The following is a 25,174-nucleotide window of genomic DNA, read 5'->3' as shown; positions in this document are numbered from 1 at the left end:
CCCGCGGCCCGCAGCGCCCTGCGGACCGCGAGCTGCCTGGGGCACGGGGTCGCCCGAGGCGAGCGGCTCTGCGCGGGCCGGCCACGCCGCCCATGGATCTGGGTCGCCCGCCTGGTCGCCAGACATGGTGATGACGACACGACGGGGCACGAAGCGGTAGAAGGTGGATTCCGGCGCACCCCTACCTGGCGCGCCAAGCGTCGGATTTCGGGTTCCGGCAGACCATTGAGGTTCGAACACTAGGGTGCGCGCGGAGATTTCGCCTTCTACCTACCTGCACCCCTCCGCCTCGCTAAGATCTAAGCTATGGAAAGAACAACACAAGAGACACAGGGTTTATACTGGTTCGGGCCACCGTTGTGGTGTAATACCCTACTCCAGTGTGTGGTGTGGTGGATTGCCTCTTGGGCTGATGATGATGAGCAATACAAGGAAGAACAGCCTCGCGAGGGTCTGTTCTTAGCTGGGGTGATGAACTGCTGGGAGGAGTTCAGTCACCCTTCTCTCTCTGTCTTCACAATTGTTGATGCCCCTCTCCCCTGCGGGTGGCTAGTCCTATTTATAGAGGCCCTGGTCCTCTTCCCAAATATCGAGCGGGAAGGGAGCCAACAATGGCGGGCTAATTTGAAGGGGGACAACTAGTACCAGCTATCCTGACAAAAGTAGTCTTCGCCTGCACAAAGCTCTGGTGGTGACGCCGTCTTGGGCTCCACAATGACCTCCATCTTGCAGTCCTCCTGGTCTTGGTCTTGTTGCACCGAAATAGCAACCTTTGCCTGATGCCTCGGTACTCCATGACTGCGCTTGCCCCCTTTCACCAAAGAGGAAAGGAGGACACTGCGTGGGCTGGCGCCCGCCTGGCGCCCTTGGTCGTCATGGCTTGCGTCACGGGCACCTCGTGAGGTACCCTGCCTTGATCTCTCCGCCTCCTCGTGAGCCAGCCTGGTGAGGCCGTGCCTGAGGAAGCACCGCGTCGTCCGCCCCGCGAGGCTTGGCCCCTCACGGGGGTCTTGGGTCTGTGTTGATGAAGATGGGCCGTGCTGGGCCCCCTTTTGAGCCATGCCGCAGGCCGCAGGCAGGCAAGTCTGGGGACCGCCGCTCCCAGAACGCCGATAGAGGAGCAAATTCATTTCAAGTAGATGCGGGAAAAGCAGACGCCGCTGGGCCAGGCCCGAGCAGCTTGGGGATGATGCAGCCCGAGGGGCGCCCCCAGCAAGGTAGGTAAAGAGCGTAAGCAAAACGGATACATGCCGCAGGGACGGACCCACGTGACCTGGGAATGACGCGGCCCTGTGGGCTCTCCCAGCTAAAAATGGAACTTGAGAGATGTCACCTAATGCCATTGAAGATGAAGTGATGCCGAAGAAGTGGGCGACGCGCGGTGAAGACGTCGACCCTCACGAGCCCCTAGGCCCAGGAGCCTCGGGAGGCTCCGGGGGCATGGGTAGGTCTTCGAGGGCCATCTCCACCTCTGCCAGGACCGCACAATGCCTGACCTCCTGAGCCTCCAGAATGCTCCTCAGCAGGCGCTGATGAGCGGTGACCGCGTTCGGCAGGCCGAAAGGCATGCGAATGTAGCTGTGAGGTGGACCCTTGCAACGCCCCACGCGCGAAGGCCAGAGGCGCTCCTGAGACGCGGCTCGGTTGAGCCCCGGCACGTCGATGCAAACGCGCAGCCCACCATCCTCGCCTGGACGTGGGGCCACGGCGGGCAAGCGGCGGCTGCCACGCATGACTCTCGACTCCTGTAGCTCATGGGTGTTTCCTGCGATGAACTCCTGAGGGTTTGTTTTCCTTGCCTCGTACCTTCCTGAGGGAAACGTGCCTGGAAGCACCCCTCCAAGTGGTGCCCGAGCGCCTCCCTCGTGACCTTGGGAAAGTCGGTGGCTCTCCAAGAAGGAGTCCCCGAGCCCTGCCTGAGGAGAGCGCCGGGCGCGATTTCCTATGCGACAGAGGGTGGCGCTGTCGGCGTTCTGGGAACGGGGGTCCCCAGACTTGCCTGCCTGCGGCCTGTGGCATGGCTCAAAGGGGGGCCCAGCACGGCCCATCTTCACCAACACAAACCCAAGACCCTCGGGAGGGGCCAAGCCTTGCGGGGCGGACGACACGGAGCTTCCTCAGGCACGACCTCGTCAGGCTGGCTCACGAGGAGGCGGAGAGATCAAGGCGGGGTACCTCGCGAGGTGCCCGTGACACAATCCATGACGGCCAAGGGCGCCAGGCGGGTGCCAGCCCGCGCAGTGTCCTCCTTTCCTCTTTGGTGCAAAGGGGGCAAGCGCAGCCGCGGAGTACCGAGGCATCAGGCAAAGGTTGCCATTTCGGTGCAACGAGACCAAGACCAAGAGGACTACGAGACGGAGGTCACCGTGGAGCCCAAGACGGCGTCATCACCAGAGCTTTGCGCAGGCGAAGACTACTTTTGTCAGGATAGCTAGTACTAGCTGTCCCCCTTCAAATTAGCCCGCCATTGTTGGATCCCTTCCCGCTTGATATTTGGGAAGAGGACCAGGGCCTCTATAAATAGGATCAGCCACCCGCAAGACAAGAGGACGATGACGACGACCACACGAACACACAGGGGGAGAGACCGAGGGGCAAAAGAGAGAAAGAGAGAGAGAGATGACAGACCGAGGGCAAAAGAGAGAGAGAGAGAGAGAGAGAGAGAGAGAGAGAGAGAGAGAAGGGCGACTGAGCTCCTCCCAGCAGTTCATCGCCCCAGCCAAGAACAGACCCTTGCGAGGCTGTTCTTCCTTGTATTCTTCATCATCATCATCCCAAGAGGCAATCCACCACACCACACACTGGAGTAGGGTATTACACCACAACGGTGGCCCGAACCAGTATAAACCCTGTGTCTCTTGTATTGTTCTTTCCTTAGTTTAGATCCTAGCAAGGCGGAGGGGTGCAGGTAGGTAGGAGGCGAAATCTCCGCGCGTACCCTAGTGTTCGAACCTCAAGGGTCTGCCGGAACCCGAAATCCGACATTTGGCGCGCCAGGTAGGGGAGGCGCCGGGATTCGTCTTCCACCACCCCGTTCTCCTCCGACCATCACGCCCATGTCTGACGCTCGTCGGGCCCGCACCGAGCGCCGGGCCGCGCTCGCTTCCCGCGTCGCCCAGACGGCCCCTGTCAGCGGGCGTCCTCGCCGTTCCCCGTCACCTGCCGTCAACGCCGCCACCAGCCCGGCGGGGGACGAGCAGCAAGCATCGTCCCAGCATCTGTCCGTGCGGCAAGACGACCGCACCGCAACTCCCTCGCTCACCCCAGCTGGTTTTTCGTCCCGCGCGCTCCGCGCGCCCATGGAGGCTCGGGCTGCACTCATCGCAGAGAACGAGCTCCCGCGCTACCGTCCCGTCGACGACGTCTATGAAGAATGGCTCGACCGCGTCGCCGAGCTCGTCCGCACCGCAGGGGGCTCTCCTGCGTCGTCCGTTCCGCTGCACCACACCCCGCCCCGCGCGGGCAATGAAGCTCCGGCGGCGCCCCGGCCGCCTCCTCCTCAGGAAGGCGCCATGGCTCCAAGGCACGTGGCCCCTTGGCGGAACCCGCTCCGTCAGGTGCCAGCGCGGCAAGAGCAGAGCTGTCAAGAAGTCCCTCGCCCGCAAGAAGCTGCCCGGGCGCTCCCTGCTCCAGCACGTCGCGACCATGCTCCTGCTCCCGCGCGTAAAGACCCCGCGCTGCTCCCGGCTGCAGCGCGTGGGGACATGCAAGACCAAGCTCCCCGGCATCCAAGACCTCCCGTGGCCACAGCAGGCTGCCGCGCCTTCACCGCCGAGCTACGCAGCGTCGCGTGGCCCGGCAAGTTCAAGCCGGACTTGCCTCCTCGCTACGACGGCACGGCTGACCCTGCGGAGTTCCTCCAGCCCTACGAGCTGGGCATCGAAGCTGCAAACGGAGACGAGAAGGTCATGGCGAACTGGTTCCCCATGGCACTCAAGGATGGGGCCCGCACCTGGCTCCTGAACCTGGCTCCAGGCACAATCTCCTCTTGGGACGAGATGCGCACCAGCTTCATCTCCAACTTCCAGGGCACTCGTGACCGGCCACCCGCCGTAAGCGACATGCGCCGCATCAAGCAACAGCCCGGGGAGACCCTGCAGAAGTACATCCAGCGCTTTAACAATGCGCGCCTCAAGATTCCCAAGGTGACCGAGGAGGCCATCATCTCGGCCTTCTCCGACGGCGTGCGCGACGTCAAGATGAAGGAGGAGCTGGCGATGCATGAAGACCTGTGCACTTCCTTGGAGCTGTTCAACCTGGCAACCAATTGCGCCAGGGCCGAGGAAGGGCGTCTCTCCCTCCTCGAGCTGCCTGCCGTGGACCCAGAAGAGAAGAAGCCCAAGGCCAAGGATGTGAAGTGCAAGGGGGCAAGACCCGCCTCGCGAGGGAGGCTGGAGAGATCAGCCTCACGAGGGGGACTGGAGGGATCAGCCTCGCGAGGATCGCCCGCAAGGCAATGCAGGCCTCCCACCGCTGCCGCCGCAGCCAAGGAGAAACGAGGACCACCACCAGGACGAGGGGGCTGGGGGCTTCCAGGAGCCGCGCGCGATCGCCTGCATCCTGGGCGGGGCACAAGCCCCAGCCTCTCAGCGCATCTTCAAACAGTTCGCCCGCGAAGTGAACGCAGTCTTCCCCAGGCTCGAAGCCACATGCCCTCTCAGGTGGTCGGTGTGCGCCATCACGTTCAGCTCGGCAGATCAGCTCAAGTGTGCGGCTACAGCCAGAGTTCTCCCGATGCTTTGTTCCCCAATCATCAGCAACGTGGTGGTCACCAAGACCCTCATCGATGGCGGGGCAGGGCTCAACGTCCTGTCCGTGGAAACATTCAACAACCTCCAAGTGCCCGACAGCCAGCTTCAGCCAACCAAGCCTTTCTTCGGTATCACCGACGGCTCCACGGTCCCGATTGGGCAGGTCCGCCTCCCTGTCACTTTCGGGGCACGCGACAACTACCGCACCGAGCTCATCGACTTCGACGTCGCTCACATTCGCCTGCCGTACAACGCCATCCTTGGGTACCCAGTGCTGGCCAAGTTCATGGCCGGAACCCACCACGGCTACAACGTCCTCAAGATGCCAGGAAGCGGCGGAGTCATCACGGTGCCCTGTGAAGAGAAGGACGCGGTGTGTTCCCCAGAACGAGCCTTTCAGGCCGCGCCACTGGAAGACCCGGATCGTGGAAGCATGAGGCCTCCCGAGACAGCCCCTAAGAATAAGAAGACATCGTCCGGCCCGACCAGTCAGGAGGCAGGCCCCTCTGGGCCCACGCCTGCTCAGGGGAAACCTCCTTCCATCGCATAGGAAAGCGCGCCCAGCGCCCTCCTCAGGCAGGGCTCGGGGGCTCTCCCCTGGAGGGCCATCGACCTAGCTAGGGTCACGAGGGAGGCGCTTGGGCACCACATGGAGGCGTGTTTCGAAGCACGTTTCCCTCAAGAAGGAGCAAGGCAAGGAGATCCAGACCCTCAGGAGTTCGTCAGCAAGGCCATTCAGGAGCTACATGAGTCAAGATTCATGAAAGGTGGCCGCCGCCTACCAACAGTGGCCCCCCATCCAGGCGAGGATGGTGGGCTGCATGTCTGCGTCGACATACCAGGGCTCAACCGAGTCGCCTCTCTGGAGCGCCTCTGGCCCTCGCGAGTGGGGCGCTGCGGAGGCCCACCCCACAGCTACGTTCGCATGCCCTACGGCTTGCCGAGCACGGCCGACGCGTACCAGCGCCTCATGAGGGGCATCACGGAGGCATGAGAGGCCAGGCGTTCCGCTGCCCTGGCAGGGATGGAGATGGCCCGCGATGAGTCGCCAGCACCTTCGGAGCCTCCCGAGGCCCCTGGGCCTGGGGGCTCGTGAGGATCGGCTCCCGCGGCCCACCGAGCCTGCTACATGAACACTCCTTCGTCCTCAACATCATCAGGTGACACCTTTCTAGTTTTACTTCCAACTGGGTGCGCCCCCCAGGGCTGCATTATTCCCAGGCCGCATGGGTCCGTCCCTGCAGCGTGTATCCCTTTTTTATTCCATGTTGTTAGCTTACCTTGTTGGGGGTGCCCCTCGGGCTGCATGATCCCCAAGCCGCTCGGGCCAGGCCCAGTGGCATGTATCCCATTTGTGTTTATTTCCGATTATGCGTTAGACCCACCATGCTTGATTATTTGATGCCGGTCCACGACACCTCTTCTTCTCCATGCCGACCACTTGCACGTTAAAGGGGGGTACCTGAGCATCGCGACTCAGGGCTCTTACTGGCTCTCCAGCCCTCACCCTCTGGCCTTGTCCATGGCATCGCGACCTGGCATACTAGCGACGGCTGAGACCAGCTCGAGGGCCGGGACCCGAGGACGTAGAGTGCCGACATCTAACCAAATTTGCAGGAATGCATCACAAGATAAGGCCCAGTGCCAGGCGCAACCCGCCTTGAGGTAGGGCCCCGTGAGTCCCGCGCTGGCTCACGGGTGCCCAGATACACCTCGCCAGGCCCTACCATGCCAGCCACGTGTCAGGGCGGGGCTGTACACGCCCCGGGGGCTCCTCCCGGAGGGGCCCCCCTCCCACGTACCAGTGGAAGCACCATGCTCCGCGCTGGCTGACGACACTGCCGAGGAGCGGCTATGCCCGTACACATACGGTAGCGCTATGCTCCGCGCTGGTGATAAACAACTGAGGGTGGCCCCCGGGCCGCATCAACCTCAGGGAGCCCAGAGCTCAGTGTCTAGCCTCATCGTAACGCCTCCCCTCGGGAGTGCCGCGCGAGGGGGCTAGGAACGGGGGCTGCTCCTGGGTCTCACCCAGACGCACGCCGCCCAGCCAGGTCCCCCCGGGCCTGTTTCATCGCGTGTCTCTCCCCGAGCGGAGCCAAGGTATGAAGGCCGTTTGAGCGTCAAGGGGGACTCCTGAGCATCGCGACTCAGGAGCCTAACTAGTCACGTAGCCCCTCACTCTGTGGCCCCGTCCTGGTTTCCGGTCGGGACCAGCGCTGGGTGAGGCACGCGCGCGGCCGGGCTCTGCAGACGTAGAATGGTAGATCTACCCGCATCACACCTCCCTACTTGCTGTTCGTGTGCCAAGGGGGACTCCTGAGCATCGCGACTCAGGAGCCTAACTTGTCACGTGGCCCCTCACTCCTTGGCCCCATCCTGGTTTCTGGTCAGGACCAATGCTGGGTGAGGCATTTGCGGGGCCGGGCTCTGCCGGCGTAGAACATAAGCAAGTAGGAAGGAAAGGCGCAAATTTCAAGGAATTCAAAAGCAAATATTATAGTCCACTAAACGCAAGGTTAAACGCCTCCCCGAGGCATGATACATGTGCAGGAATTAAAAGCAGGACAGGAGCCGTGACGGAGTCACTTGTCGGCGGTGGAGCAGCGCGGATCGGGCACGCCTCACGGGGCGGTGGAGTCAGCAGCGCCTTGCTTCGGCTTGGTGCTGAAGGCCCGGAACTTCCCCAGCAGGGCCTCTGCGCGACCCTTCACGGCCTCGGCAGCGGCAGCGGCACGCTCGCCGCTCACTGGCTCCAGCAGGCTGTCAAGGTCGACACCGGGATCGTGAAGGTAGATGTGGGTGAGGACCCGCGTCAGTGCTGCAGAAGATAGGACACGCGCCTCGGCCTCGGCCGTGGGGCCAAGGCCAAGGGCGACATCTTCAAGAGCATGAACCAGGAAGGGAAGTAGCTTGGCGGGGCCATCCTCGGCGCCAGCCAGTGGGCTCTCCAGGCCGCTGTCGTAAAGCGTCCTCAGTGAGGAGCGAGCCCTCGCCTCCATCTCCGTGAAGGCCACGCGGTCCTTGGCAAGAACCAGGGCCTCGTCGTCCAGCTTGGCCTTCCTCGCCCCCAACTCCTGCTCCAGCGCGCCTAGGCGGTCGCGGCGTTTCTTGAGCTTGACCTCCCTCTGCTCAAGAGCCGCCTCGCGGGCCTTCACGCCTTCTTCCTGCTCTTGGCGAAGGCGGACCTCGTTCGCGAGCTGGTCCCGGAAATCTTGCAGCTCGCCCTCCAGCGCCTTGCAACGCCCACGGACCCGGCGACACACCAAAGAGCGGCCCCTGATCCTCGAGATAAGGAACAGATCCTAAAGGGACACAAACTACACGCGTCCCAGCAAAAGGCGCCATCATCAACAGTGGGCCGTCAAGCACCGACGCCAACCCCATCCAGATCAGGGTCAGCGGCGGCCTGACGAGCCCGCCCTGCTCCAGGAGCGGCGCCAGCTCGGGGGCTCGTAGCTATTGTCGCTCGTCTCCGGAGTCGCGAAGAGCTCGCCGGAGTCGCTGGAACCTCCGACGCTTCCACCACCTGAGGAGCTGCCAAGGGGGCGGTTGGCGGGCCTAGTCCTCGTCGCGGCAGGGTCCTGGCCACCTTCCCCGGGGCAGCACTCCAGCCGGCGCCCGCTCGCATCGAAGACCTTGAAGAGCATCACCGAAGCACCGTCGTAATCCAAGTGGACCGCGAAGACGCCCCTTACCCTGCAAACCCGGGTGATCTCTCTCCAGCCCCGAGTCATGTAGACTTCGCCCGGGGCAATGACCGCAACCTCTGCCTCGGTCGCGAGGGTGCTGCAGCCGGCGTGCTGCAGCCAGAGCTCCAGGGGCTCCCCCTGTGGGATGATGGAGGCGAAGAAGGGAGGAAGGCGGATCCAAGACTGAAGAGGAATGGCGACGTGAAGCACGAACTCTCGGGAGGAGCCCTCGGTGTGGACCCCAGGGGGGATGACCCACACCTTGGTGACCCGCCGGCGCCGACGGCGGCGCCGCCCGTGGCGATCAGCATCAGCTCCTTCAGGGCCCTCGACGTGGGCGTACAATGGAAGCGGGAACCCCGGCGGCGCCCGCTCGCACAAAGGCCTCGACACCACCTGAAGGGCCCCCTCGTCCGAGCCACGGGGGCGAGCCGTTTCTTTGGCGGGAGTGGGTCTGGTTCCTCTCGGGGAGCCTTTCCCTTCTCTGCCGTCGAGAACCGGCGGATCGGAGCCATCGCAGCAAGACGGAGCAAGGATCAGGAAGAAGGAGAAGCAATGAGGGATGGACTGGAAGGGCGCGCGCTGTTCCGTACTTATGGCCGGCGAAGGCCAACCGCCTACCTCCATGATTGCAGGTAATCATGACCCACTTTGCATGCAGGGACTTGTCCAATCCGTGCAGTTGCCAAGGCACCATGGGGAAGTGGAGGCGCCCATGTCCCATCAACCGCCACGCGGCGCCCAAGGCCGCAGGCTGTTAGGGCCCGCGGTGCTTCGCTCTTACCCTTCCGCCTCCCTGCACGGCCAAGTCCGGGCGCGCCTTGGGCCCGGGGGCTACTGTCGGCGTTCTGGGAACGGGGGTCCCCAGACTTGCCTACCTGCGGCCTGCGGCGTGGCTCAAAGGGGGGCCCAGCACGGCCCATCTTCACCAACACAAACCCAAGACCCTCGCGAGGGGCCAAGCCTCGCGGGGCGGACGACGCGGAGCTTCCTCAGGCACGGCCTCGTCAGGCTGGCTCACGAGGAGGCGGAGAGATCAAGGCGCGGTACCTCGCGAGGTGCCCATGACGCAAGCCATGACGGCCAAGGGCGCCAGGCGGGTGCCAGCCCGCGCAGTGTCCTCCTTTCCTCTTTGGTGCAAAGGGGGCAAGCGCAGCCACGGAGTACCAAGGCATCAGGCAAAGGTTGCCATTTCGGTGCAACGAGACCATGACTAGGAGGACTACGAGACGGAGGTCACCGTGGAGCCCAAGACGGCGTCATCACTAGAGCTTTGCGTAGGCGAAGACTACTTTTGTCAGGATAGCTAGTACTAGCTGCCCCCCTTCAAATTTGCCCGCCATTGTTGGCTCCCTTCCCGCTCGATATTTGGGAAGAGGACCAGGGCCTCTATAAATAGGATCAGCCACCCGCAAGACACAAGGACGACGACGACGACCACACGAACACATAGGGAGAGAGACCGAGGGGCAAAAGAGAGAAAGAGAGAGAGAGGACAGACCGAGGGCAAGAGAGAGAGAGAGGGAGAAGGGCGACTGAGCTCCTCCCAGCAGTTCATCGCCCCAGCCAAGAACAGACCCTCGCGAGGCTGTTCTTCCTTGTATTGTTCATCATCATCAGCCCAAGAGGCAATCCACCATACCACACACTGGAGTAGGGTATTACACCACAACGGTGGCCCGAACCAGTATAAACCCTGTGTCTCTTGTGTTGTTCTTTCCTTAGTTTAGATCCTAGCAAGGCGGAGGGGTGCAGGTAGGTAGGAGGCAAAATCTCCGCGCGCACCCCAGTGTTCGAACCTCAAGGGTCTGCCGGAACCCGAAATCCGATAGGCGCTCCCTGAACGGGCACAAATCCTGATGCAATGCCTCCGAAGGCGCCTGCCTCCTTATGGCTTGGGCCAGGCGAAGCCTTCTTCTTCTTAAGGGTTGCCTCGGGAAGTCTTCCGCTCCTGTGATCTGGGTCTTCGATTGCTGCGCTTGGAACGCACGCTCAAGTGAACACACCACGTCCCTTTCCTCATAGGGTACGGTGATGACTCCACCGCTTCCTGGCATCTTGAGGACATTGTAGCCATGTTGAGTCACTGCCATGAACTTGGCTAGGGCTGGGTACCCGAGGATGGCATTGTATGGCAGGTGAATGTGGGCGACGTCGAAGTCGATGAGCTCGGTGCGGTAGTTGTTGCGTTGCCCAAAGGTGACTGGCAGGCGAACTTGCCCTATCGGAATAGTGGAACCATCAGTGACTCCTGAGAAAGGCTTGGTCGGCTGGAGCTGATCATACGGCACTTGGAGATTGTCGAACATCTCGACGGACAGGACGTTGAGTCCTGCTCCGCCATCAATGAGGGTCCTGGTGACCTGCACATTGCTGATGACTGGGGAGCAAAGCATCGGGAGGACTCCGGTCATCGCCGCGCACTTGACCTGATCCGCTGAGCTGAACGTGATGGCGCATGCAGACCACCTGAGAGGACGCATGGCCTCAAGCTTGGGGAGGACTGCATTCACCTCGCGAGCAAACTGCTTGAAGATGCGCTGTGATGCTGGGGCCTGGGCGCCACCCAAGATGCAAGCAATTGCGCGCGGCTCCTGGAAGCCCCCAGCCCCCTCGTCTTGATGTTGGTATTCGTTCCTTCTTGGTGGTGGCGGTAGAGGAGGGAGGCCTGCGTTGGCATGCGAGCGATCCTCACGAGGCTGATCCCTCCAGCCTCCCTCGCGAGGCTGGTCCTGCCAGTGATCCTCGCGAGGTCGGTCACGCCACCCTTGGCGAGGGCCATGGTCTTCCCATCGTGCTCCACCTCTTCCTCCTCCTCGGCCATAGCCCCCGTCATTGCGCTCGGGGAGTCGGCCGATACGCCCATCTCGCACGGCCCTGAGCTCTTGGCATTCGTTGGTGTTGTGGGTGTGGAGGTCGTGGTACACGCAGTATCGGCTGCCCTTGGATGACTCAGGCTGATCCCTGCCTCGCTTGGTGTCTGGTTCCGCTGCGAGCACGACATCTCCCTTACGCTTCACGTCCTTGGCCATGGGCTTTTTCTCTTCTGGGTCGGCAGCCGGGAGCTCGAGGAGGGAGAGGCGCCCTTCCTCAGCCCTGGTGCACTTGGTCACCAAGTTGAATAGCTCCAGGGATGTGCACAGGTCTTCATGGATTGCCAACTCCTCCTTCATCTTGATGTCACGCACGCCATCGGAGAAGGCTGAGATAATGGCTTCCTCTGTCGCCCTAGGGATCTTGAGGCGAGCATTGTTAAAGCGCTGGATTTATTTTTGCAGGGTTTCCCCTGGCTGTTGCTTGATGCGGCGTAGGTCGCTTATGGCCGGGGACCGGTCGCGAGTGCCCTGGAAGTTGGCGATGAAGCGAGTGCGCATCTCGTCCCAGGAGGAGATCGTGCTGGGAGCCAGGTTCAGGAGCCAGGTGCGGGCGCCGTCCTTGAGCACCATGGGAAACCAGTTCGCCATGACCTTTTCTTCTCCATTGGCGGCTTCGATGCCCAGCTCATAGAGCTGTAGGAATTCCATGGGGTCCGCCGTGCCATCGTAGTGAGGGGGCAGATCAGGCTTGAACTTGCCTGGCCATGTGATGCCGCGTAGCTCGGGGGTGAAGGCGCGACAGCCTGCTGTGGCCACCGGCGCCCTTTGCTGGTGCTGGGCCTGCGCCTGGTGATTACCACGCGCCGCTGCTTGGAGCAGCGCGGGGTCTCGGCATGGAGGCGCTCGGACACGATCTTGGCGTGCCGGTGCTGGGAGCGCGCGAGCACCTTCTTGGGGACGAGGGATCTCTTGGCAGCACCCTTCTTGCCGCGCAGGCGCCGGACGTGGAGGGTCTCGCCCTGGGGCTGCACGCCTTGGAGCCAGGGCACCTTCTTGGGGAGGAGGTGGCGGAGGCGCCTCCTGATCCTCGCCCCCTGCGCGGAATGGAGGGCGAGGCAGCAAGAGGGACGGCAAAGGAGAGCCCCCTGCGGCGCTGACAAGCTCGGTGATGCAGGCGAGCCAGTCCTCGTAGAGGTCGTCGATGGGGCGGTAGTGCAGGAGCTCTCTTGCCAGGAGCAGCGCGGGGTGTGCGTCCGTGGGGGCGCGACAGGCGTGGGACGACGAACCGGCTGGAGTCAGTGACGGGGTTTTGGTGCGGCCCTCTGCCACAACGAAGGATACTGGGACGAGGCCTGCTGCTCGTTCCCTGCTGGGCCGGTGGCGGCGTTGGCGGCAGGCGACGGGGAACGACTAGGGCGTCCGCCGACGGGCGCCGTCTGTGCGACGCGGGTGGCGAGAGCAGCCCGGAGCTCGGCGCGAGCCCGACGAGCGTCAACCATGGACACGACTGAAGATCACACGCGAACAGCGGAAGAAAGATTCCGGTGCACCCCTACCTGGCGCGCCAAATGTCGGATTTCGGGTTCCGGCAGACCCTTAAGGTTCGAACTCTGGGGTGCGCACGGAGATCTTTCCCCTTCCAACTCGCGCTTCTATGACTCGCAAGAAATCTAGGCCGAAAAGAAGAACACTCAAGGGACACGAGGTTTATACTGGTTCGGGCCACTGATGTGGTGTAATACCCTACTCCAGTGTGTGGTGTGGTGGATTGCCTCAGGGGCTGATGATGAACAATACAGGGGAAGAACGGCCTCGTGAGAGGTGTTCTTGAGCTGGTGCGGTGTGTTCTACTCGGTCTGGATCTCTCTCTCTTTCTCTTCTCTCCCTTCTTTTCCCTCTTTTCTCTCTTCTCTTCTTTTTTCCTCTTTCCCATCCCTATGGTGGTTAGTCCTATTTATAGAGGCCCTGGTCCTCTTCCCAAATAATGAGCGGGAAGGGCGCCAACAATTAGCCATTTTGAAGGGGAACATCTAGTACAAGTTATCCTGACCAATGGTGGTCTTCGGCTGCCAAAAGCACTGGTGATGACGCCATCTTGGGCTCCACGATGACCTCCGTCCTGCCGCTCTGCTGGTCTTGGTCTCGTTGCACCGGAATGGTAACCTTTGCCCAATGCCTTGGCCTGCGCTTGCTCCCTTTGCACCGAAGGGGAAACAAGGACACTGCGCAGGCTGGCGCCCGCCTAATCTCGATCGTCATGGCTTGCATCACGGGCTCCTCGCGAGGCACCCCTGCCTTGATCTCTCCGCCTCCTCGCGAGCCTGCCTGATGAGGCTGCTCCTGAGGAAGCCTCCCGTCGTCCGCCCCGCAAGGCTTGGCCCGTTGCGAGGGTCTTGAGCTTGAGCTGATGAAGCTGGGCCGCACTGGTCCCCCACTCGAGCCACGCCGCAGGCAGGCAAGTCTGGGGACCCCCATTCCCAGAACGCCGACACCGTGGAGTCCCGTTTTGCGGTACGCCACACCCCTCCCGATGAACAGGACCCCCGTTTCGACCGTAGCACTCCAACACAAGTCCGTTTACTCCGTTTCGGGGTACGCCACACCCCTCCTGATCAACATGACCCCCGTTTCGACCGTAGCAGGTCCGTTTCCTCCGTTTTGCGGTACACCAGACCCCTCCCGATGAACAAGATCCCGTTTCGAACGTGGCCGGTCGAACACAAGGCTGTTTCCTCTGTTCTGCTGTCACATCCCTGTGTTAGTCATGCATTAGGATTGGTTGAACTTTTGCATCATGTTTAAATTCCCAGAAAACTGTAATGGGGATGACAGAACCCCCAGCCCCCCTAGAACAACTAGGGTTTACTAAAAACTTTTCCAATGAACCTGAAATGCCCTTCTAAAACCCACCCTTTTTGTTTTGGGTTAAAACCTTTGACAAAAATGGTGCACATTTTTCTAGGACATCTTAAGGTCATTGGATTAATTCTTATAGTATTTGCATTTGGGCATTTAAATGCTATAAAATATTTTAAATGCTCAAATAATCATAAACTAAAATGTTTGCTGTTGGATATATTCTAAGCAGTAGCCATGATTAATTTTATGATTTTTGGAAATGCCCTGGCATTTTTAATAAAGCCCTGAAGTTACAGAAATAATAGAATAAATAAAAAAACAAAAAAAGAGAGAGAAAGGAACTTACCTGGCGCAGCCCACCTAGCCCACCAGCCGGCCCACCTAGCTGGCCCGGCCCAGCAGCCGCTCCACGCAGCTACTTCGCCTAGCCAGCGAGGCGAGCAGGTGCTCGACGGCGAGCACAGGAGCTCGCCACACCACCTCCCTGCTTCCCTGCTTCACCTGGCCACCGCCTCGACGCCGCGAACGCCTCCACGTCGCGCACCGAAGCCCCTGGACACGCCCATTCCCCCTGCCTCTCTCCCTCGCTCCCTCGACGCCATGGCTGACGCAGCCGCGCCCGCGCCGTCGTGAAACCCGCAGCCACCGCCGTCAACTCGTTGCCTCGCCGTGCCAAAAAGTTCCGCCGTCGTCCACTGCTTCGCCCCGACCCATCCCTGAGCGCTCGCTCGCCCCGGAGACGCTGCACCGAGCTCGTCTTCAACCTCGGTCGCCGGAGATTCCCCTCGCCGCCCCGCTCGCTCCAGCTCTTCCCCGACCTCACCGTCAGCTCCGTCGCAACTGCCGTGAGCCCAGCTACCTCCCCACCCTCTCCGTTCCCTCTCTCGAGCCCCGTAGCGACTGCACGTAGCTCACCCGCATGCGCCGCCTCGGAGCTCATCACCGACGAGGCTCCGGCCACCCAATGGCCGTGCCACCCTGTCCACTAGCCCTACCGCACCCCCAGGAGCTCAACGCACTAACCCACGCGCCTCTCCGTGCCCCCTGGTGACGAGGCTGAGCTCACCCGAGCTCCGGCCGCCGCCAAACTCGTCGCCGGCGTCACTCCGGTGACCATTTGGTTAGGTGCGGGTGCCTAATGCACTCACCGCACCTCGTAGCGCCTCGCTAGTGCGTCAGTTTCCCCGCTAGCTCACTGCAGCAGCAAAACCACCTACGGCCGAGCTCCGGCCGCCGCCCGGCTCGACGCCGTCGTCGTTTCCGGCCACCCAGCACCAACCAACGCCACCATTGGATGCGCCACATCGCCAGCTATCCGTAGCACCCACCTGCGCATCGAACCGTGGCTGGAGCAGCGTTTCCGACGCTCTCCACCGTCTCGGCCTCGCCGGCGGCTAAACGCCGGCGGGTTTGACCCGGGTTGACCCTAGTTTGACTTTTCCCTGACTCACTGACATGTGGGCCCCAGGCTACTAATTAAACTAGGTTAGTATTAGTTTAACACTAACTAAACTTAATTAGTTAGTTGACACTGACAGACGGGACCCACAGGTCAGGGTTGACCTGGACCGTCTCAGTTGACCACTGACGTCACACTAATGCCATGCTAACGCAGTAAATCCTTTTCTGGATTTATTCTTTAATAGGAAATTCCAGAAAATAGCCAAAACTTCTAAAAATCATACAACATCAACCATAGCTCCAATTCAAACAATTTATATATGAAAAATGATCAGAAAAATTCAATCTATCCATCTGTAATGGTTTCATGCATGACAAACCAAGATAACCTTGCTGTTTAAGCAAAATAAGATAATGCACTAATAAGGCTATGTTAAATGAACTATCATTTGAATCTTTGATTCAAATGGGTTCATTCCTTTCTGTTTTAGCTTGCATTAGGCCAAGACACATTCATTTTGCCATGTCATAGCATGCATCATATTGTTGCATATTGTCATGTGTTGATTATGTTCGATGTGTCTTTTGTGGTAGGTTCTGCCTCCGAGGATAACCTCGAGTATCCGTCTGAAGGGCAGTACCCTACTACCACTACATCAGGCAAGCAACCCATTGATCATTCTGATACAAACCCATGTTCTCGCTTCTGCTCTTGTTTACTGCATTGAGACAACGCGATTCAAACTGCTGTGTGCTACGGTAGTTGAACCCTTATCCTCTGCATGACCTGTCATTGCCACAGTAACTAGATGAAACCCACTAGCATGTGTAGGAGTTGATTGAGCCATGTATGTGATTCCTACCTTGCTATGCCTGCTATTCTTAGAGTTGTGTCAGGTCTGGTTCATCTGGGTGATGGGCTAGAGTGAAATGATTATGTTGGTAATGTGAGGGATGTGTTGAACATGTTTTGGTAAAGGTATCGATGAGAGGCCATGTAGGAGTACATGGTGGGTTGTTTCATTGAGGCCGTCCCTAAGAACTGAGATCTATATGTGTGATTTTAAGAATCAGCTACTACCATGCATTGGGATCCTTAACTGACCCTCTTGGCTTCTTAATCACCCTAGTACTCTGTCCAGGAGTTGCAATTAGTCCTGGTGTTTGTAGGTTATGTGTTGGTGGCCGTGCGTAGCGCTGACCCTAGGGGTGGGCTATGTTGCGGTAGATACACCGTGGCCGGGTATGCCAGGCACCCGTTTGGCGTCTCGGGACCCTGTTCACATCGTTCGGGGCCGTATGTGGAAACCTCGGCCGGACTCCCTGCAGATGGAACCTGGATAGGCGATAAACCTGGACTAGAGACTTTAGTGTTTAGGTAGGCCGTGGCCGACACCCTCGTTGGGCTTCCGCTTGAAGGTTGCCGAGTACATGTCGTGTAAACGGCGGTAAGTGGTGAAAGCGTGTATGAAGAAGTACACCCCTGCAGGGTTAACATCATCTATTCGAATAGCCGCGTCCATGGTAAAGGACTACTTGGTTGCCTATACAGTTCATAGACAAGTTAATGGTTACTACTAAAAGACTCAAGATAAGTGTGAGTACCGAGGATGGCCCTCTCGTAGGATGACGAGGGAGGATCCCCGGTGGAGTATTGTGTTGGTGAGTAGTGGACTCGTGTGCGAAAACTATTTTACTAGTGGAGTCTCGTAGGATAGCTTAGCCAAGATTCAAAGCTGGCTTGCTGCAATAACTCCACCACCTTCTTGAGAATGAGCATGTATAGTAGGTTCTGATGTAAGACTTGCTGAGTACCTTTGTACTCATGTTTGCTTAATTACTGTTTTCAGAAGACAACACTGCCCCCTCCGATGGGTTCTACGTAGACCTTGATGTCGACGAGTGACTAGCCACCTAGGTGGTGATCCTAGCCATGGAGGGCCCTATGTAGATAGACATGCTTCGAGAAGCCTTCTTTCTTTCTAGTGTCTGTACTCAGACTATTTGCTTCCGCATATGCTTGTATGCTTGTATGACTTGAGTGTCGAGTCATGTGACCCCTACCTGTATGAACATGTTATGTATGGCTCCTCGGAGCCTTTTTAAATAAAGTACTTGAGTTGTAGAGTTTTGTTGTGATGCCATGTTGTATGTACTCATATCGGGCATATTGTGTGTATGATTGAAATGCTTGGTATGGGTGGGATCCGACAATCTAGTTGTTTATCCTTGGCAGCCTTTCTTATGGGGAAATGTAGTCTAGTGTTCCTCGAGCCATGGTAGTCCGCTACAGCCCGGTTCACCGGAGTCCTGCGAGCCCAGCACTACTACTCAGGACACTTGACTGGCCGGCATGTGTTTCACTTCGTTCCTATGTCTGTCCCTTCGGGGAAATGTCACGCAGTGACATCCGGAGTCCTGCCTAGCCTGCTACAGCCCGAGTTCCCCGGAGTCCTGTTAGCCCAGTGCTACAGCCCGGATTCACTCGCTGATGACCGACATGCTCGATGTGATTCATGTATGCCTGTCTCCATAGGTCTGCGCCGCTTTGGGTTCACGACTAGCCATGTCGGCCCGGGTTCTCTGTCATATGGATGCTAGCGACACTATCATATACGTGAGCCAAAAGGCGCAAACGGTCCCGGTCCATGGTAAGGTGACACCCGTGGGGATACCGTGCATGAGGCCGCAATGTGATATGAGGTGTTACCGGCTAGATCGATGTGACTTGGAATCGGGGTCCTGACAGCGTTGGCATCAGAGCCGGACTGCCTGTAGGTTCGTTGAGCCAAACTGGTCGATGTCGAGTCTAGAAATGCTTTAGTTATATGTAGGGGAATTGATTGTGGGAGGGAACTAAGGCTCTTTTACTCCTTTACCTTATGCCCTCTGATCTGAGTCATTCTCTTCTCATTCAACGCGGGTTAAGGACTAGGCTCTCTTCTTCTGTCAGGTTCACGTGTTACTAATCCGTAGTAGCTTCTAGGATTGTTGTTACAAGCCTCAGTACAGTTTCTACTACTTTTAGTATGTTGCCAGTTGAATCAGAACCTTGATATGATGTTGTTGAGTGATATTGCAACTGTTGTGGATGTCTCAAATCTTTTTCTGAGCATTTACAGCTGTTATGCTGTCCAATTTTCCCTAGAAATTCTAATGTCTTTGCATTGTGGTTGTGCTTTCAGATGGCCATTCATGCTCAAAACCAAGTGGTTCGCCTGACCCGGTGCCTCGATGTGCCTGGTCATACTGCTATGTTAGTCCGGGTAATGATCGAGACGGGTTACCGTTGGTATCCCGAATACACTGTCGAAGAGCAATTCCGAGACTTTAATCAAAGCCAATATTTCTCCACCGTCAGGATATTTCCTTCTTATCCTGGATCTACCGAGCCCCTCCACTGTTCCTATGGACTCGGGGTTACTATTGAGATGGCTGTGCAGGATGCTGCCTATTCCATGATGACCATCATGCGAGTCCGGACTGGCCTGCTTCGGAACACCGACTTCCGTTATATGCCAGCTTCACTCCTGGGAGCGCAAGGGTATCTTCAGGCTATCTATGCTGACTCCACACGTGACGACTCACTAACTCGCACCACTGCCGAGATGCTCAAGGATAAGGACCGAGAGAATCGGGCCTTGAGACTGGAGCTTTTCAACACCCGTGCTGATCATTGGGCCACTTTGACTCGGTTTGCACCTACGATGCAAGCTGGATGTATGGATACAAGGGATCTGTATCCTGTGAGATCTGCTCTGCCAGACATGGTGGATTGGCGTGATGTGGGAGGCATCACCCCACCCCGTGGTCCCCGCAGGCCACCGTTTGTTGGTCCAAGACCTCATCCTAGCCCCTTTGGTCCACAAGCTCCTCAGGACCGTCTGTTCCCGGATGATCACGTTGAACTTCCAAGCTATGGAGGTGACTTCTATGAGGACTACTATGGAGCTGTCTGAGTTAGTAGTAGTATCGCTAGTATTGTAATAGTTGTATCTCCACTGTTCTGTGTGACTTGTGGAATATGATTTAGTGTGTAATCAATTCCGGAGGTGTAGACAAATAGTGTATAGGAGCTTGGAATGCCTCCGATGAGATGTAATGTCTTTCACCGTAGTTGTACTCTAGCCTGGGCTTGTACTAAACTATGTACGGTGTGTATGACCAATGGTATATATATGGCAATTTCTATATTACCATGTCATGCAATGAACATCTTAGCATTCCATGTTATCCATTACATTCTGCACTTCCTTGTTAAGTTGTGCCATCCTTATCTAAACCGTTGTCTTGTTTTCTCCTAGGATGGTCAACACCGGCAGCAACCTTGCTGCCCCGGAGCAGGGGGAAGCCAGTGCAGTTAGGGGTGAAAAATCTGCCTCACCCGCCTTCCCTGGCCGAAGTGATGCTGGAGGCGGAAAGAAACAAGCGTGAGACTAACCGCTTGCTGGAGCGGATTGAGCAGAACACTGCACGCCATCAGAGAAATGACTTGGTGTCAATCAATGACTTCATCAAGTTGTACCCACCAAAGTTTAACCATTCCGTCGAGCCCCTCGACGTGGATGACTGGCTTCGCAGCATCACCCACAAGCTACGTTCTGCCAACGTAGCCGAAGCTGATAAGGTTACTTATGCTGCCTATCATCTCGAAGGCCCTGCTAGTCTTTGGTGGGAAAATTTTGAAGCTATGCGCCCGGTCGGCCAAATCACTATTTGGGCTGAATTCAGTGAGGCTTTCCGTGAGCATCACATTCCGGAAGGTCTCATAGATCGCAAGAGGGAAGAGTTCTGCAATTTTACCCAAGGAAGACTGACTGTGGATGCATATAGTCGTGAATTTGGGAATCTGGCACGATATGCTCCTGAAGAAGTATCCACCGACGCTAAGAAGTAGGCAAGGTTCCGCAAGGGACTTAGCCCTGAGCTTCGGCGCGATCTTCGTCTGCACGAGTGCACCTCCTTTCAGAAGTTGGTCAATAAATCCATCAGTGCTGAGACAGGCCAGTCTGACTATGACGCTTCACGCAAGCACTCTCGTGATTTTGGCTCTTCATCCGGTTCTAGATCTCAGAAGCGCCGGGTGTGGATTCCAAGCACGGCATTGCCACCCAGGTTCATTCTGAGGCCATCCTTTGAGGCACCTCGTCCCAACCAGCAGTTTGCACCGTCCAAGCCCTATGGTGGCCCTGCTGCTAATGCTGCTCCACGCCCCAATGTTGTGACATGTTTCAAGTGTGGAGAGCCGGGTCATTATAGCCGAGAGTGTCCTCAGAACAACAACACCAATCAGTCTGGAAAGTCCGTTGGTCGTGGTAAGCCAGCGGGAAAGACAATCTACGCCAAGCCGGTCACCATTGCACGTGGCCATGTCAACTATGTTTCAGCCGAGGAGGCTCATGAGGATCCTAACGTCGTCCTTGGTACGCTCCTTGTTAATTGCCATCCGGCATCTGTTCTTTTCGATACTGGAGCATCTCATTCATTCATATCCGAGAGCTATGCTCAATTGCTGTAACACCCCGGATATAACTTTCCCAATTTGTACTCCAACTCTTGCCATTTTCCCCATTGTCCATTTTGCATTCCGGTGCTTCGTTCTCCTCCGGTGGTCATTTCTAGCTTTCTTTCGTGTGTGGAGATTAAACATTTCCGGATTGGATCGAGACTTGCCAAGCGGCCTTGGTTTACTACCGGTAGACCGCCTGTCAAGTTTCGTATCATTTGGACTTCGTTTGATACTCCAACAGTTAACCGAGGGACCGAAAAGGCCTCGTGTGTGTTGCACCCCAACACCCCTCCAATTTGGCCCAAAACCCACCTAACTCTGCTCCATCATCTAGAGCGTTCGATCACGATCGCGTGGCTGAAAACCGCACCTCATTTGGACTCTCCTAGCTCCCTCTACCTATAAAACTAGACCCCTCCGAATCCGGATCTTCCCCCTCCCCGAAACCCTAATTTTCGTCTCCGCGCGGTCGGACATTGTCCGCCCCGCGCCGGACGTCGCCGCCGCCCCAACCGGGGGCCGCCACGTGGCACTCCGCCGCGGCCCGGGAGCCCAGATCCGGCCCCCGCGGCCCGCTCCCGCCCGCCGCCACCTACCGCGCCCCGCCGCCGTTGCTCCTCCCGGCTCGCGCCACCGCGCCGCCCGCGCGCGCCCTCGCCGGCAGCCGCCTCGCCCCTCGCCGGCGACGACCGCGGCCGCGCCGCCCCGCGCCTCCCGGCCCACGCCACCGCCAAGCCGCCGCCGCCCCACGGATCTCCGCCGCCGACGCCGCACCCTCCGGCCGCCTCCTCCCTCTTCAATGCCGGCTCCGGCGAGCTCCATCCCCGCCGGTGAACAGTGCGCGCTGCCGCCTCGATCTACGTGCCGGGTCAACCCTAGATCCGGTGGTAAATTTCGTCTAAGTCCCTAAATTCCAGATCCAAGTGCCCCTGTTCATAGCCTCGTAACTTTGCATTCGTAGCCCCGATTCATGCATATAGCATATCAAAATTTCATCTCTGAGAGTACATCATTTCATTCCATTGCATCATTTTTATTTGAGTTTATCTTGATGCCCGAAATGCTGGTAGAAGAGGGCTACTTGAGATAATTGTCAGATCTGCTAATCCGTTTAGGTTTTTGTCATTTTTGCCATGATTAATGTGTGCATGATATGCCCTGATGCTCTACATGTGTTTTGTTAAGGGTTTTGTCATCTTTCTAGAGGTGCAATCCATGTATTTTTGTGATGTGTGTGGTGACTAGCACAAGCTTGCAAAGTGGTGCACTTGTTAATTCTGTTTTCAGGGACTTAGCATTTCCACTAAGTCCTTGATCTGTTTATTTCATGATGCCGTATGTTCATGTTGTTTACTAGTGATCCGTGCCTCTTTTGAGGATGATCAGTAAGGATGTTTTGTTAATATTTTAGTGCTCTATCCATCCATGTCTTTGTTTGCAATTATGGAGCACCCTAGCTTGAGTCAATCGAGCTCTACTTTTGCTACTTTGTGAATCTGGGCAGATTGTCAACTTGTTTGCAATTTTGCCGATGATGTTGTAGTTGATCCGTGCATGCTATGCTATTGTTCTTGCCATGTCTAGATTGTATTTTGTGCCTTCTTGATGGGTGTATGCTTGTCTTGCCATGACTTGCACCGTAGTGAGTGCATCGAGCTCGTAAACATGCCTACTTGAGTTATATTTCAGCATGTGCCAGTTTTCACCAAGTCTAAAAACTGATTATGTTTTTGCTATGTTCACATGCTTGCAATTGTATTTTCTGATCCCTTTTGGCTCAAGGTCACTAAGGGACTTTTGTTAAGCTCTTTGAGTAGTTCCAGGCCATGCTTTACTTTGACATGTTCAGATCCTGTAACATGTAGTTTTGTTGCTCCGAAGAGGGCTACCTGATCTGAAATTCCAGACAAGTGTTGATTTCACTAAGTCTGAGATCTGTTTGTCATATGCATTTTTGCCATGCTTGTTTGAACCTGCTAATGGATGATTTGGCCGTAGCTCAGTGCTAGACTTTTGTTAAGAATCTTGTATGCATCCCTGCCATGTATTTTGTTGTCATGTTTGGTTGCTATAGCATGTTCATCTCATTGCATTTAGTTGGCTACTTGCTGTAAATCGCAGACCGGTGTCATTTTTGAATCGCTTGCCATTTCCAAACCGTAACTCCGATTCCGGCGTTCTTTATATCGTTTTCAAGCGATTTCATCTCATCTTTCCAGTGGCACACTTGCATTTCCATGTTGAGGCCAGGTTCATGCATTTCCTGTCATATCTTGCATTTTGCATCCCGCATCGCATCCCGCATAGCATATCATCTTTGCATTGTGTTGTTTGAGTTTGCACGTGGTTGATTGTGCCCTTGTTGCTTGTTTGTCTTGTTTGGGTAGAGCTGGTAGACGAGTTCGCTAATGAGGAGCCCGTTGAGTTTGCTTTCGAGGATCCAGTCAACTCTGACAACTATGCAGGCAAGATGATCATACCCTCGAAATCACTACTATCTTTGCTATGCTAGTCTGCTCGCTCTTTTGCTATGCCATTGCTACGATGCCTACCACTTGCTTTCAAGCCTCACAAATTGCCATGTCCAACCTCTAACCCATCATTATCCTAGCAAACCATTGATTGGCTATGTTACCGCTTTGCTCAGCCCCTCTTATAGCGTTGCTAGTTGCAGGTGAAGATTGGAAGGCCGTTCCTTGTTGGAACATTTATTTACTTGTTGGGATATCATTATATTTCTTGTTATCTTAATGCATCTATATACTTGGTAAAGGGTGGAAGGCTCGGCCTCTCGCCTAGTGTTTTGTTCCACTCTTGCCGCCCTAGTTTCCGTCATATCGGTGTTATGTTCCCGGATTTTGCGTTCCTTACGCGGTTGGGTTATAATGGGAACCCCTTGATAGTTCGCCTTGATTAAAGCTTTTCCAGCAATGCCCAACCTTGGTTTTACCATTCGCCACCTAGCCTCTTTTTCCCTTGGGTTACCGGCTCCCAAGGGTCATTTTATTTTAACCCCCCCGGGCCAGTGCTCCTCTGAGTGTTGGTCCGAACTGAGCTGCCTGTGGGGCCACCTCGGGGAAACTTGAGGGTTGGTTTTACTCGTAGCTAGTCTCATCTGAGTGTGCCCTGAGAACGAGATATGTGCAGCTCCTATTGGGATTTGTCGGCACATTCGGGCGGTGTTGCTGGTCTTGTTTTAACCTGTCGAAGTGTCTTGAAGAACCAAGATATCGAGTCTGATCGGAACGTCTTGGGAGGAGGTCTATTCCTTCGTTGACCATGAGAGCTTGTCATGGGCTAAGTTGGGACTCCCCTGCAGGGATTTGAACTTTCGAAAGCCGTGCCCGCGGTTATGGGCTGATGGGAATTTGTTAATGTCCGGTTGTAGATAACTTGAACCTTAATTTAATTAAAATGAATCAACTGAGTGTGCTACCGTGACGGCCTCTTCTCGGTGGAGTCCGGGAAGCGGACACGGTGTTGGAGTAATGTTTGCGCAGGTTGCTCTCTAGTTTCTCGCTCGCGCTTTGCCTCCTCTTTTCACTCTCTTTTGCGAATAAGTTAGCCACCATACTTGCTAGTCGCTTGCTGCAGCTCCACATATTTACCTTGCCTTACCTATAAGCTTAAATAGTCTTGATCGCGAGGGTGCGAGATTGCTGAGTCCCTGTGGCTCACAGATTACTATTACACCAGATGCAGGGCCTGATGATTCCACTCCAGGAGACCCGCTTGAGCTCAAGTGGGAGTTCGACGAGGACTCTCAATGTTACTATGTTTCCTTTCCCGATGATCAGTAGTGGTGCCCAGTTGGGGGTGAACGGGACCGTTGTCGCATGTTGGGTTCTCTTTTATTTTGGCGCCGTAGTCGGGCCATGAGTGTTTGGATGATGTAATGTTATTTATGTACTTGATTGACATGGCGAGTGTAAGCCAACTATGTTATCTCCCCTTTATTATTTACATTACATGGGATGTTGTGTAGATTGCCTAACTTGCGACATATGCCTTCAATGCGATTATGTCTCTAAGTCGTGCCTCGACACGTGGGAGCTATAGTCGCATCGAGGGTGTTACAAGTTGGTAATCAGAGCCTTCCCCGACCTTAGGAGCCCCATTGCTTGATCGTTTCTAGTGGCCGAGTTG

This window comes from Triticum urartu, chromosome 5A (assembly GCF_056163025.1).
Source record: "Triticum urartu cultivar PI428250 chromosome 5A, HENAU_Tu73, whole genome shotgun sequence".
Classification (NCBI taxonomy): domain Eukaryota; kingdom Viridiplantae; phylum Streptophyta; class Magnoliopsida; order Poales; family Poaceae; genus Triticum; species Triticum urartu.
The sequence above is the reverse complement of the archived record's forward strand: the minus strand, read 5'-3'. Positions refer to the sequence as shown.